The sequence below is a fragment of the Lissotriton vulgaris genome, chromosome 4_1, assembly GCF_964263255.1.
Source record: "Lissotriton vulgaris chromosome 4_1, aLisVul1.2, whole genome shotgun sequence".
NCBI lineage: Eukaryota > Metazoa > Chordata > Amphibia > Caudata > Salamandridae > Lissotriton > Lissotriton vulgaris.
In genome coordinates this window covers 709,009,817-709,024,264 of record NC_141691.1, presented here as the reverse complement: position 1 = coordinate 709,024,264, position 14,448 = coordinate 709,009,817, and the positions used below count along the sequence as shown (strand labels likewise).

Below are 14,448 nucleotides of genomic sequence, written 5' to 3'. Positions count from 1 at the left end.
TATAGCCAGTGTCTAACCCAGGGTGGTGTGGAGTGCAAAGGAACGATGGATTTAGGCCCAGATCCTTGTACTGGGGTGAATGTATGACATTGTTCTACATTCTGTCCATCAACTGTGTTTTTTGCAATGTTCACCCCGAGTGTGCTGGGTATACTCAGACATGAGTCCCAGGCTCTCCACACCACTGGAGTCAAGCTATCCAGGCTGATGAAGGCTGATAGCCAGAAACCGGTCCTTGGATGCTTGATTCCGGTCTGGGAAAGACATGGCTTGGTAGTTCGGACTGGACTGTTCCCATGAGGCACAGGGTCAGAGCTGATTTGCATATAGTCAGTGTCTAACTCAGGGTGGTGTGGAGTGCAAAAAAACGATGGATTTAGGCCCAGATCCTTGTACTGGGGTGAATGTATGACATTGTTCTACATTCTGTCCTTCAACTGTGTTTTTTGCAATTTTCACCCCGAGTGTGCTGGGTATACTCAGACGTGAGTCCCAGGCTCTCCACACCACTGGAGTCAAGCTATCCAGGCTGATGAAGGCTGATAGCTAGAAACCGGTCCTTGGATGCTTGAGTCCGGTCTGTGAAAGACCGGACTCGGTAGTTGCCCAGGGTGGTGTGGAGTGCAAAAAAACAATGGATTTAGGCCCAGATTCTTGTACTGGGGTGAATGTATGACATTGTTCTACATTCTGTCCATCAACTGTGTTTTTTGCAATTGCCACTTGAGAAGATCCCTGTGTGAGACATCGGAGGCAGCTGAGGTGGTAGATGGGCAATGTAGTGGGAGAGATCCTACAAAAGAAGCATTGGAGATGCAAGGGAGGCACAACAGGAACCTGTGGAGGTAAGAGGGGCCCTGAGATTGGTCAGGTTGGAATACTGAAGGAAAGGCCAAGATCTAGTTGGTGTAGATGAGGCAAGCTTGCTTCTCCACTACACACAGTCAGTTACCTTGTTGGTGGGCCGTTGCGCTGGATCAAGTGCGACCGCGACATTTGTGACTTGCACAGAGAGGTACTGATTGTACTGATTGTCAATAAGAGGCCAGGCCCCTTGCACTTTACAAGTCTGAAACTCATCCTTGAACGTCCTCAGATGAGGGTCCCTAAACAATCCGCAGTGGGCAAAGTGCCTCTGAATGTTCGCCCTGGTCACATAGTTGCGGGCCATTGTCCGTGAAGGGCCCACGGGGTCCCGGGTTCTGGCTGCAGAGGTGGGGCCATCACTGGAGCAGTTGTTCTGTGAGAAGAGTTTGCAGATGTGAAAGACAGCCGAGTGGTACACCAGGTCCCCCCGACAGGCTTTGGCTGTCTTTCTGGTACACTGAGAGTAGACCTGCAGTGCTGCGCAGTTCTCCTCATCTGCATGCATGTCCTCCGGTGCAGCATAGCTGGGCGAATAGTGGATCCGGCAATGCTGGCAATGCACTGAGGGGGCCATGGACGTGCAGGTGGCGAGGAGCATGATTTGGCGTAGCCGCAGTCGGAGCGACTACCCCATGCCCATCCATCCGGCTCGAGCCTGTTGGAGCTGCACGCCTCCAGTGCACACCATCTGCAAATTAACCTTCTGCTCTCCTTTATGGTGATCTCTCTCCTGCGGGAGGATCACACCCTCTGCCTTTACAAGTCCCACAGAGCTTGGAAATAAAGCCCCTGCTTCGGAGCACCCTTGTGGCTGCAGCTGAACTGTCTGAAGCAAGCAAGTCACACTCGCTGTACCAAACAATGTTTACTATAGATTTGTGGAAAGCCTGCAAGATATCACACATATGGAGGATCAGACCTTTCTATCAACAGGTTAGATTGAGAAGGTAGATCAGTCCAGGACAGAAGACATTTATGAACATTATAGCATCAACTCTTTGCACTCTAATGAGATTATTGGTGAAACCATTGAGCTGTTTCAAGTGAAGGAAGAAAAAGGAGTTCCATTAAGTGTGTGGGGAAAAAGTTTAGATGCTCTGTGTTTCCGACATCCTTTTCCTACTGGAGAAAGTGGCAAGAATGACATGCAGCTGAGTGTTGATCAAGTAGATTTTATTCAGATAACCCAAGATTTTGTCGAGGTAGTCCATATATATTTCACCTATTATTCGAGAGTGACCTGTCTGGCCTCTCATATGATGTGAATCATATTCTAAAAAACAGAGTTAATTTGTATAATATATCAGCAAGAGAACTTTTGGAAAAGGTTCAAGGAAAAGATGAGCCCTTGGAATATAGGTTAATAAACCTAATGGCATGTTAGTGTGTTACTAATGAATTTTGGTTTCGGTGTCATGCTGAACTCAAGTGCATGCTGAGGAACCTTGGAGCATCTACTTGGTTCCTGACGCTGAGTTGTGCTGAATATGCTTGGGATAACCTGCTAGAATTCTTGCAGGAGGCAAATTCAAATATAAAAGGCATTCATCCAAAGACGCCAGGAAAATTGTGCTCACTAGACCCTGCAAAGGTTTGCTGATATTTTAATCACAGATTTTAAGCAATGATGGCTTCCATCTTGAACAAAACAAAACCTCCTCTTGGTGAAGTGATTGATGTATTTCGCTGTAAAGAGTACCAAGTCAAAGGTGCTCCCCATAGTCACATGCTGTTGGGGACAAATATGCCCCAAGTTAAGAACAATTCAGAAAAGGGGGTGGTGATGAACAGAGTGTCTGAATTAAGCAGACCACTATTACCCAGTCCAAAGATCAGGGCTTGATCCATCACCGTTATTTATCTCACTGCCCCATCCCAGATCAGAACCTGGCTATATGCAAATCAGTCTGTCCCTGGCCCAGTGCATCATGGGAACAGGGCAGACTAAACTACCAAGCCAATTCTTCACCGGAAAGGAGACAAGCTACCGGGGACCGGTTTCTGGCATTTCAGCCGTCTTCGGCCCGGCTTGCTTGAATCCTGATGGAGCAGTGAGAAAGGGACTCATGTCTGAGTATACCCTGCCACACCTATAGAGGCCAAAAACGATTCAGAAAAGGGGGTGGTGATGAACAGAGTGTCTAAATTAAGCAGACCACTCTTACCCAGTCCAAAGATCAGGGCTTGATCCATCACCGTTATTTATCTCACTGCCCCATCCCAGCTCAGAACCTGGCTATATGCAAATCAGTCTGTCCCTGGCCCAGTGCATCATGGGAACAGGGCAGACTAAACTACCAAGCCAATTCTTCACCAGAAAGGAGACAAGCTACCGGGGACTGGTTTCTGGCATTTCAGCCGTCTTCGGCCCGGCTTACTTGAATCCTGATGGAGCAGTGAGAAAGGGACTCATGTCTGAGTATACCCTGCCACACCTATAGTGGCCAAAAACGATTCAGAAAAGGGGGTGGTGATGAACAGAGTGTCTGAATTAAGCAGACCACTCTTACCCAGTCCAAAGATCAGGGCTTGACCCATCACCGTTATTTATCTCACTGCCCCATCCCAGCTCAGAACCTGGCTATATGCAAATCAGTCTGTCCCTGGCCCAGTGCATCATGGGAACAGGGCAGACTAAACTACCAAGCCAATTCTTCACCAGAAAGGAGACAAGCTACCGGGGACCGGTTTCTGGCATTTCAGCCGTCTTCGGCCCGGCTTGCTTGAATCCTGATGAAGCAGTGAGAAAGGGACTCATGTCTGAGTATACCCTGCCATACCTATAGTGGCCAAAAATGATTCAGAAAAGGGGGTGGTGATGAACAGAGTGTCTGAATTAAGCGGACCACTCTTACCCAGTCCAAAGATCAGGGCTTGATCCATCACCGTTATTTATCTCACTGCCCCATCCCAGCTCAGAACCTGGCTATATGCAAATCAGTCTGTCCCTGGCCCAGTGCATCATGGGAACAGGGCAGACTAAACTACCAAGCCAATTCTTCACCAGAAAGGAGACAAGCTACCGGGGACCAGTTTCTGGCATTTCAGACGTCTTCGGCCCGGCTTGCTTGAATCCTGATGGATCAGTGAGAAAGGGACTCATGTCTGAGTATACCCTGCCACACCTATAGTGGCCAAAAATGATTCAGAAAAGGGGGTGGTGATGAACAGAGTGTCTGAATTAAGCAGACCACTCTTACCCAGTCCAAAGATCAGGGCTTGATCCATCACCGTTATTTATCTCACTGCCCCATCCCAGCTCAGAACCTGGCTATATGCAAATCAGTCTGTCCCTGGCCCAGTGCATCATGGGAACAGGGCAGACTAAACTACCAAGCCAATTCTTCACCAGAAAGGAGACAAGCTACCGGGGACCGGTTTCTGGCATTTCAGCCGTCTTCGGCCTGGCTTGCTTGAATCCTGATGGAGCTGTGAGAAAGGGACTCATGTCTGAGTATACCCTGCCACACCTATAGTGGACAAAAACGATTCAGAAAAGGGGGTGGTGATGAACAGAGTGTCTGAATTAAGCAGACCACTCTTACCCAGTCCAAAGATCAGGGCTTGATCCATCACCATTATTTATCTCACTGCCCCATCCCAGCTCAGAACCTGGCTATATGCAAATCAGTCTGTCCCTGGCCCAGTGCATCATGGGAACAGGGCAGACTAAACTACCAAGCCAATTCTTCACCAGAAAGGAGACAAGCTACCGGGGACCGGTTTCTGGCATTTCAGCCGTCTTCGGCCCGGCTTGCTTGAATCCTGATGAAGCAGTGAGAAAGGGACTCATGTCTGAGTATACCCTGCCACACCTATAGTGGCCAAAAACGATTCAGAAAAGGGGGTGGTGATGAACAGAGTGTCTGAATTAAGCAGACCACTCTTACCCAGTCCAAAGATCAGGGCTTGATCCATCACCGTTATTTATCTCACTGCCCCATCCCAGCTCAGAACCTGGCTATATGCAAATCAGTCTGTCCCTGGCCCAGTGCATCATGGGAACAGGGCAGACTAAACTACCAAGCCAATTCTTCACCAGAAAGGAGCCAAGCTACCGGGGACCGGTTTCTGGCATTTCAGCCTCTTCGGCCCGGCTTGCTTGAATCCTGATGGAGCAGTGAGAAAGGGACTCATGTCTGAGTATACCCTGCCACACCTATAGTGGCCAAAATCGATTTACAAAAGGGGGTGGTGATGAACAGAGTGTCTGAATTGAGCAGACCACTCTTACCCAGTCCAAAGATCAGGGCTTGATCCATCACCGTTATTTATCTCACTGCCCCATCCCAGCTCAGAACCTGGCTATATGCAAATCAGTCTGTCCCTGGCCCAGTGCATCATGGGAACAGGGCAGACTAAACTACCAAGCCAATTCTTCACCAGAAAGGAGACAAGCTACCGGGGACCGGTTTCTGGCATTTCAGCCATCTTCGGCCCGGCTTGCTTGAATCCTGATGGAGCAGTGAGAAAGGGACTCATGTCTGAGTATACCCTGCCACACCTATAGTGGCCAAAAACGATTCAGAAAAGGGGGTGGTAATGAACAGAGTGTCTGAATTAAGCAGACCACTCTTACCCAGTCCAAAGATCAGGGCTTGATCCATCACCGTTATTTATCTCATGTTTGAATTAAGCAGACCACTCTTACCCAGTCCAAAGATCAGGGCTTGATCCATCACCGTTATTTATCTCAAGTTAAGAACAGACAGTGATGAGTCTATGTTGTCTTTTATTGAGCAGTGTGTAAGTTGCTTCATTCCAAAGGAGATTAGTGACAACATTTTAAGACAACAAGTCCTATGATTCAAAAATCATAGATGCGGAAAATACTGTCAGCGAAGACACAGAAGAAAAGGGAAATTTTATAAAAGATGTCATTTTGGATTCCCACGACCTGTCATCTCACAAGAAAGAGTCAGCAACTTTTTGTTTGCAGTCAAACATAAACTTACAAGGAAATCACCAAAAAATACATACAACCTAAGAAGAACAAATGCCTCCAAGTACATTAATGACAACAACTCTGTGATTCTGAAGATGTGGAATGAAAACATGGATGTGCAGTTTGTTGCAGACAACTCAATTGCTGTTGCTCTGTATGTTACATCTTATATAACAAAATCAGAGAAAACTGAGATGAAAGAGATTTGGGAGAAGATTTCAGCAGAAAAGTGTCTTATGAAGAAGTTGTACCGTTTTAGTTTCAAAATGTTTTCTCACAGAGAGATAGGCTGCTATGAATGTGTTGACTGGTTAAGCTCAGCTAGGCTTTTTTCTAAACTTAGAGGAGTCTTATGGGTGAGTTTAGGGCTTGCTAAGACTTGTTACAGTGTACTGAAGTCTTTTTCTGAAATTCAATATCTTGCAGCATTTGAGCCACACAGTACAGATATTTTGAAGAGCGAAATGCTGGATACGTACTATCCAAGAAGAAGTCATCATCTGAAAAGCATGTATCTTTATGAAATACTTCAACATTATACTTTCAGAAGTAATGTCACTGAAAACATAGATGAAGGAAATGTTGCTGTGGCTGGATGCTAAGGATCTTTGGTGAGACATAACAAAGGAAATGTAATCAACCATAGAAAGCTAAGTTGAAAAACTCCACACAAAAGAGAGTTTTTTCTACTTAGCCTTGTTACAGTTGTTTAACCCATGGTGAACTGAAAGTGATCTACTTGGAGAACTTTACTGTTATGAAGACTCTTTCAACGCAGTGAAGGACAGAATTGAGTGCTCTTTGTTTCCAGTGTATCTTCAAATGTTGAGAGATGAGATTGAACAAAAAGAAACAATTTCTGCTGAGAAAGCAAGAGAGAGTTCTCAGAGCAATCAAAGTTCAGCACATGGAAGTCAAGATACTCTTGGACAGCTAATCATTGAAAATGAAGCTGTAATAGCCATGAATGAGGTGGATAATGGAAAGGGGTGACCACTCGGTCCCCCCGAACGTATGGTGGAGTACCCCGATCCTCCCGGGAGGCCATCTTGGGCGGGAGGCGAGTCTCGGCTGGTATGCCCAAAGCGGCGTAGCCGGGGCGCGCCTTTTCCCGCCCTGGAGTGGGTCGTCCTAGACGCTGACGCCGCCGGCCACGCCCCCGGGGGGCAGGCGGAGGCGGGTTTACGCCCGCCCGAAGACGGATAAAAGGAGCAACAAGCCAAGAAAGCATCCTCTTGTTCCTGTGCTCTGAAGCTGCACCTCCCCGCTGCACGTGAGCTCGAGACGGAACGAAAAGCCAATTTTGAGCGTTGTAATTTTGTTCTTCTATTTTTCAGATATCTTCGTTGGAGAATGCCGGGCAAGAAGGTCGGAAAGCGGGTCGGTACCGATCAGATGCTCCGCATGCTCGTAAAGGAGGTAGCCGAGTTGAAGAAACAGATGGCGGTAAAGAACGGGGAGGGAGGCCCGAAGAAAATCGTCGGACCAGCATTGCCGGGAGTAGTCCCTAGCGGGAGAGGCAGGAGGTCCAAGAGGGTGGCACCTGGGGGGGAGGCCCCGGTTCCCGATACACCGATAGAGGAGCCAATCCCAGTTCCGAAGGAGGGGCATCCGATCCCCGTGGTAGTTACCCCCGTGAACGGAGAAGATATGCCTCCCGAGTTGGCTGCACAACTGGCAGCGTGGTTGGGAAGGGATAGTGAGGGCACCACGGCGGACGACGCCAGGGCAATGATGAGGCAATTGCGGGAAGCTAGTCAAGCTGCGAGGGCGCCATCTTCTGTTCCCCCGCATGTTCCGGTGGCGGAGATCGCAGCAGGCGCAAGTTCAGCAGCAAGTACAGCACCTTGATCAGGTATGCGGCTACTGCCGATTGCGGGGGAGGGGTCTGTACCCTCGCGAAGGGAGAAAGTGGCCCAGCATGTTCCACTCGAAATTAAGGAAAAGATTTGGGCGAATAAGTATGTGAACATGTTTTCTTTGCTTACTGACCATTACGAGATCGAGCATGTGAAGGCCCAAAAAGAGCTTATGCATCCGAGTGTTTGGCGCGCAAAAATGGCCGCCTTTAAGGTCGACGAGACCATAGGTACTTGGGGCAGAGCGTTTGGCATTTTCACCTCCATTATGGGTGAGCGAAGGCCTGAGTTGTTGACGGAATTGCCCATTTATCAGACACGTATTATGGAGTATTCTCTAGCGTACGAGGGCGATCAGTGGTTTTGTTATGACAATATTTTCAGGAAGGCTAAGGAGCACGACCCAGCTCTAACTTGGGATTGTTATGACTCCATTTCTTGGCAGAAAATGGAGAATTCAGGCATGTTGAAGGTACCATTGTTGGGGGGTGGCGGGGGTGAGTCTTCCCGCCAAACCTCTGGGACACCCTTTCGGACGGGTACAGGTAACGAGCATCACTCGAAGTCGAGTGGCAACGCAGGTAAAAAGGGGATTTGTTGGAATTTTAACAGGGGAAAATGTACAAGGCCTCAGGGGTCATGCAAGTTTAGACACGAATGTGGGGGGTGTGGACAGTCCTCTCATCCCGAGACCATGTGCAGAGCCAAGACGGGTGATACCGGTGGTAGGGGAAGCGCCAAACAGGTCTGAAATAGTCCGAGGGGCGCCTTTACCTACCCCGGTTGATACCATGGCAATGATTCCTTGGCTCAATGTATACCCAGATCATGTCTCTGCTGGGATGTTGCGGGACGGGTTTTCTTATGGTTTCCGCATTCCAGTGGGAAATTTTCAGGGTCAAACAAGTTGTAAGAACCAACTGTCGGTCCGGCAGCATACGGCGGTGGTACAGGTAAAGATTGGGAAAGAGGTGACTCGAGGGCGGGTTGCCGGTCCATTCGATTTACCACCGGTTGCTAACTTTGTTTGTTCCCCTTTAGGGGTGGTCCCCAAGAAGGACCCGGGTGAGTTTAGGCTAATACATAATTTGTCATCCCCACGAGGTCTTTCCGTGAATGATGCGATAGACCCAGAAGTGTGTTCGGTGCGGTACGCATCTTTCGATGAGGCCGTCGCCATGTTGAATCGCCTGGGGCCCGGAGCGCTGATGGCCAAATCGGACATCGAGTCAGCGTTCCGGTTGCTCCCGGTACACCCAGACGATCAGCGTCTCCTTGGTTTCACGTTTCAGGGTCGCTATTACATGGATAAATGTATGCCAATGGGATGCTCTATATCTTGTGCTTATTTCGAAAAGTTCAGTTGTTTTTTGCAATGGGTATTCACAAGAAAGACGGGTTTTCAGCATGTTATGCATTATCTCGATGACTTTCTGTTTCTGGGGGCAGCCGGGGATCCAGAATGTGGACAGGCTTTAAAAGAATTTTGTGGCTTAATGAATCATTTTGGTGTGCCATTGGCACCAGGTAAGACTGTGGGTCCCTCGACTTCACTTGAATTTCTTGGGATAGAGCTCGACTCGGAGGAGGGTTGTTTTCGGTTACCCAAAGAAAAGGTGGTAAAATTCAGGGCCTCCCTTGAAACATGTATTCGAGAGACTAAGGTGAACTTACATCAATTGCAGCAAACGGTGGGCCAGTTGAATTTTGCCCTTAGAGTAATGCCGATGGCCCGCCCCTTTTCCCGCTCGATTGCACAAGCCATGGTCGGTCTTAAAGAGGGACACCACCGCACGAGGCTCTCGGCAGAGATTCGCCAGGACATGCGTATTTGGTTGGCATTCCTGGCGGATTTCAATGGTCGAATTGTCTGGAACAAGCCGGCGGTGTCCTCCGAGGAGCTGGGGCTGTGGACAGATTCGGCGGGGAGTATAGGTTTTGGCGCCATTTTCGGTACGCAATGGTCGGCTCAAAGATGGCCGTCATGGTGGCACGAGTGGGGCCTGACGAGTAACATTGCTTTTCTCGAACTCTTCCCCATTTTGGTGGCCCTGAAAACATGGCCTGAGGGGTTCCGGGATCACTCTGTGGTGTTCTGGTCTGATAACATGACCGTGGTTGAGTGTATCAACAGTCAGGCAGCACGTTGCAAATGGATTCTGAGACTGCTCAAAGAAATTGTGTTATTGTGCATGCAGTTGAATGTGCTCTTTAGGGCAAGACATGTCCCAGGGGTGCTGAACCAAGCGGCTGATGCGCTTTCTCGTTTCCGTATGCAGGCCTTCTGGGGTTTTCTGCCCACAGCGGACCCGGTGGCGGCACCCTTTCCCGAAGCTCTCTGGTCTCTCGGTGCCCCGAACTACAAAACCTCGTGGGAGAGAGTTTAGCACCCAGGACAAGGAAGGCATATCAAGGGGCGTTCCGTACCTATTGGTCCTTTTTGGGTTCTGCCAGGGGGGAGCTTTGGGGCCAGGAAGAGCTTGTCGTAAAATTTTTGCTGTCTTTACATCAGGCAGGCAAGTCAGTAGCTACGGTCCAGAGGCATCGGGCCGCCATTTCCTTTATGGCAAGGGCTCATGGGATCCAGGACCCAACAGCCTCTTTCGTGGTCCAGAAAGCGCTACGTGGGTGGCAACGCCTTGAGGGTCGCAGGGTAGATGAGAGGCACCCGATAGGTCTGGATAGATTGGCCCTGTTATTTTCCGTACTCCCTGCGACATGTTCATCCCGGTATGAAACAGTGTTATTCCGGGCCGCCTTTGCGTTAGCATTCCATGGGGCAATGCGGGTAAGCGAACTAGTGGCGAGGAACAAGCAGGATACGGTGGGGGGCCTGTGCCGAGAGCACATTCAGGTTAAGGGGGAGACGATGAATGTCTCGTTTGTCAGGTCCAAGGCCGATCAGGGTGCGGTTGGGGACTGCGTAGTAATACATAGGATGCCCGGATCTCCCATGTGCCCTGTGGTTTGCGTAGAGGAATATTTAGCGCAGAGGGTGGCATCATGGGAAGGGACCTTGTTGAGACACGCTGACGCCACCCCACAGACAAGGTTTCAGTTCCGGCGGGTGCTTACAATGGCAATTTCGGCCGCGGGCTTGAACCCCGGCGAGTTTGGGACCCATTCCTTTCGGATAGGGGCTGCTACTGAGGCTACAGCCAGGGGTCTGAGTGTAGAAAAAGTGAAACGTTTGGGGCGTTGGTCCTCAAATTGTTACAAAAGGTATGTGCGATTGCACATGTTGTGAAGCGGCTATCATGTACTCACGCTTCTTGTTTTTGTTTGGTTTACAGTTTCGCAAGCTTACGAGGCGGGGCGGACTGTGCAATCGACCCGACACCTGGGAACCAGCGGTCAAACATCACCGGCTGCGGAAAAAGTGGTGTGGGTCGTGGGCCACTCATACGTGAGGCGTGCCGCGGACGTATTCGAAGCAGGTGACATGGTTCACATAGCTGGGGAATACGGGTACAGGGTGACCTTCTACGGAAGGGGCGGGCTCTGTATTGACCAGTTTCAATCTTTTTTCGAGGGTTTGTTAGGGCGGACAAGGTCACCGCCGTCTATAATCATAGTCCATCTTGGGGGTAATGATTTGGTGACCACTGGTAGACGACTGCTTCTCGAGGCAATGCTTTCCACTGTAAGTTGGTTGGCGAGAAGAGTTCCAGGGTGCACAATTGCATGGTCCCATATGATTCCACGAAAAGTGTGGCGGGGGGCAATTTCGGTTTCTGCTCTGAATCACTCAGTGAAGAAGGTAAATAACAAGTTGGGTAGATTGTTTCGTTCAAGTACACTGCATTCTATTCCACATGGTTGTATCAAGGGGTCAGTATGTATTTGGGAGATGGGGTCCATTTGTCCCGGGTGGGGAATGAGTTACTCATAGGAGACCTCATAGCTTGGCTAAAGACTTTAAAACATGACCTTTAGGCAGGAGTTGTTGTGGGGGGTCCGGATAGCCGGTCAACTATCCGGCCTGTGGCGGTAAGGTCATGATCGGTGAGCAGTAATTGGAAGATCCCTATGGGGGGGCGTCACCCATTACGGATGGGAGCGCCCGGGGGAGGTGGCCATTGGCCCCTCAACGGGGAGGCGGTCCCTTCTAAGGATGGGCCGCCGAAAGTAAAGGAAAGGCGGTCAAGGCCCCTTCCTTGATAGGAGGGGCTACGTGCCCCTCCTGGGGAATTTCCCGGGGCCAGGACACCTGCGACGGCAGATGTGGTAAGTTGTGTGGGGTGGGGAGGGGGTTTAGGCTACCTTCAAGACACCTCACACGAGTCCTCGGACGACCTTTAAATGGCGTCGAGTTCATTGGGGCCCCCGTCAAGTCAAGGGAAATTGGTAGATGCATGTGAGGTACAGCCTCTGTGCGGTCGCCCCTCCCAAGTGGGGGGGGTAATTCTGGTTTAGGGATCTGACACCGGTTATGACCTTGCCGTTGGCCCTTAACGTTAGGATGTACAATTTCAAGTTAAATGTTTTGTAGGATGTTAGTTCGGCTAGGAGAACCTTTGTATTAGAAGTATGTTAAGGTTAGCCAAACATCGTAATGTGGAAATGAAATTGTACATAATATGAAACTGTTATTTTAATGTTTTGATTTTGTTTCATATTTTAATAAATACGGCCAGGAGGGTCACTCCCTCCCGCCTTCCAAAAGTTCAGAACCGTTTCCGTTTTCCCATCCTTGGGGATTGCGTCGAGAGGGGGTGGCGGGTATCTCAGCCATATGGAAAGGGGCGACCACTCGGTCCCCCCGAACGTATGGTGGAGTACCCCGATCCTCCCGGGAGGCCATCTTGGGCGGGAGGCGAGTCTCGGCTGGTATGCCCAAAGCGGCGTAGCCGGGGCGCGCCTTTTCCCGCCCTGGAGTGGGTCATCCTAGACGCTGACGCAGCCGGCCACGCCCCCGGGGGGCAGGCGGAGGCGGGTTTACGCCCGCCCGAAGACGGATAAAAGGAGCAACAAGCCAAGAAAGCATCCTCTTGTTCCTGTGCTCTGAAGCTGCACCTCCCCGCTGCACGTGAGCTCGAGACGGAACGAAGAGCCAATTTTGACGCACCCACCTGCCCCTGAAGACAGCAAGTGGTTTTGAATAAAGTTTTGATGTGGTAACTCTATTTCTTACAGGTTGTGATGATGGACGTGTTATCTGTGTATGCAATAAAGAGAATGATCATCTAGAGTATGTTTTTTCGAATAAAGTTTTGCACTAGTGTTGATCAGTAATCATACGTGAAGTAGTTATGGTTGTCTTTTAAATTAGTAATTTAGTTAATTGTCGTATTTATTTTGGTCGGGCGGTAAGGTCATGATCGGTGAGCAGTAATTGGAAGATCCCTATGGGGGGGCGTCACCCATTACGGATGGGAGCGCCCGGGGGAGGTGGCCATTGGCCCCTCAACGGGGAGGCGGTCCCTTCTAAGGATGGGCCGCCGAAAGTAAAGGAAAGGCGGTCAAGGCCCCTTCCTTGATAGGAGGGGCTACGTGCCCCTCCTGGGGAATTTACCGGGGCCAGGACACCTGCGACGGCAGATGTGGTAAGTTGTGTGGGGTGGGGAGGGGGTTTAGGCTACCTTCTAGACACCTCACACGAGTCCTCGGACGACCTTTAAATGGCGTCGAGTTCATTGGGGCCCCCGTCAAGTCAAGGGAAATTGGTAGATGCATGTGAGGTACAGCCTCTGTGCGGTCGCCCCTCCCAAGTGGGGGGGGTAATTCTGGTTTAGGGATCTGACACCGGTTACGACCTTGCCGTTGGCCCTTAACGTTAGGATGTACAATTTCAAGTTAAATGTTTTGTAGGATGTTAGTTCGGCTAGGAGAACCTTTGTATTAGAAGTATGTTAAGGTTAGCCAAACATCGTAATGTGGAAATGAAATTGTACATAATATGAAACTGTTATTTTAATGTTTTGATTTTGTTTCATATTTTAATAAATACGGCCGGGAGGGTCACTCCCTCCCGCCTTCCAAAAGTTCAGAACCGTTTCTGTTTTCCCATCCTTGGGGATTGCGTCGAGAGGGGGTGGCGGGTATCTCAGCTATATGCAATGGAGCAAGTAAGACAGAAAACTGTGGAACTGGAACTACTAATACACCAATTGAATGCAGATCAGAAATTCATTTTTGAAGAGGTGAAAGGTAAACTAGAGAATTGGTTGCTCCATGAGAATAAAAAGGGTGAATTTTCTACATATAAATCTGTTCTTTTGTACATAAGTGGTCAATCTATCACTTTGATAATAAATCCAAAGTGAACTGTTATGCAAATGTGTTAAATGAACTATATCATTTGACTCATTTCACTAATTCTATTAAAGAAAAGTATATAACCGTGCAGTTTACTTTAAGAATTATGAAGTGACAAAAGTATTATACATTCTGCTACTGGAATAAAGAACACTCACTGATGACTGTACTGGATCAGTAGTGTTCTCTCAAAATCTTCAGCAGGATGCTAAAGAATTTCTAATGGTAATGCTAGGGCTATTAGATGGAGAAGATGTGAATTATGAATTAATTATTTGGTTTAACTCATAACTGGACCCATAACTGTCAAAATTGTGAATTTACGTCTAGCACTGAAATCAATTCAGAACGATTCCTCTACTTGACATTACTAGATTGTGAAGCTGTGTAGTTTGAAGATTTAACTACAAATGCCCATCAAATATGACCTGTCCAAACTGCAGATCAGAACTTATGTCAACGCTGTTTCTACAGAGGTATGGAAAATATATCATAGTCATGCTACAAAGATGCAGAGCA

General features: G+C 48.9%; 1 pseudogene; it reads right to left on the bottom strand.

Annotated features, from left to right (window-relative positions):
- Positions 1-934: 934 nt before the first annotated feature.
- Positions 935-1,441, bottom strand: LOC147722482 (repulsive guidance molecule B pseudogene; annotated as a pseudogene).
- Between the last annotated feature and the right edge of the window lie 13,007 nt (positions 1,442-14,448).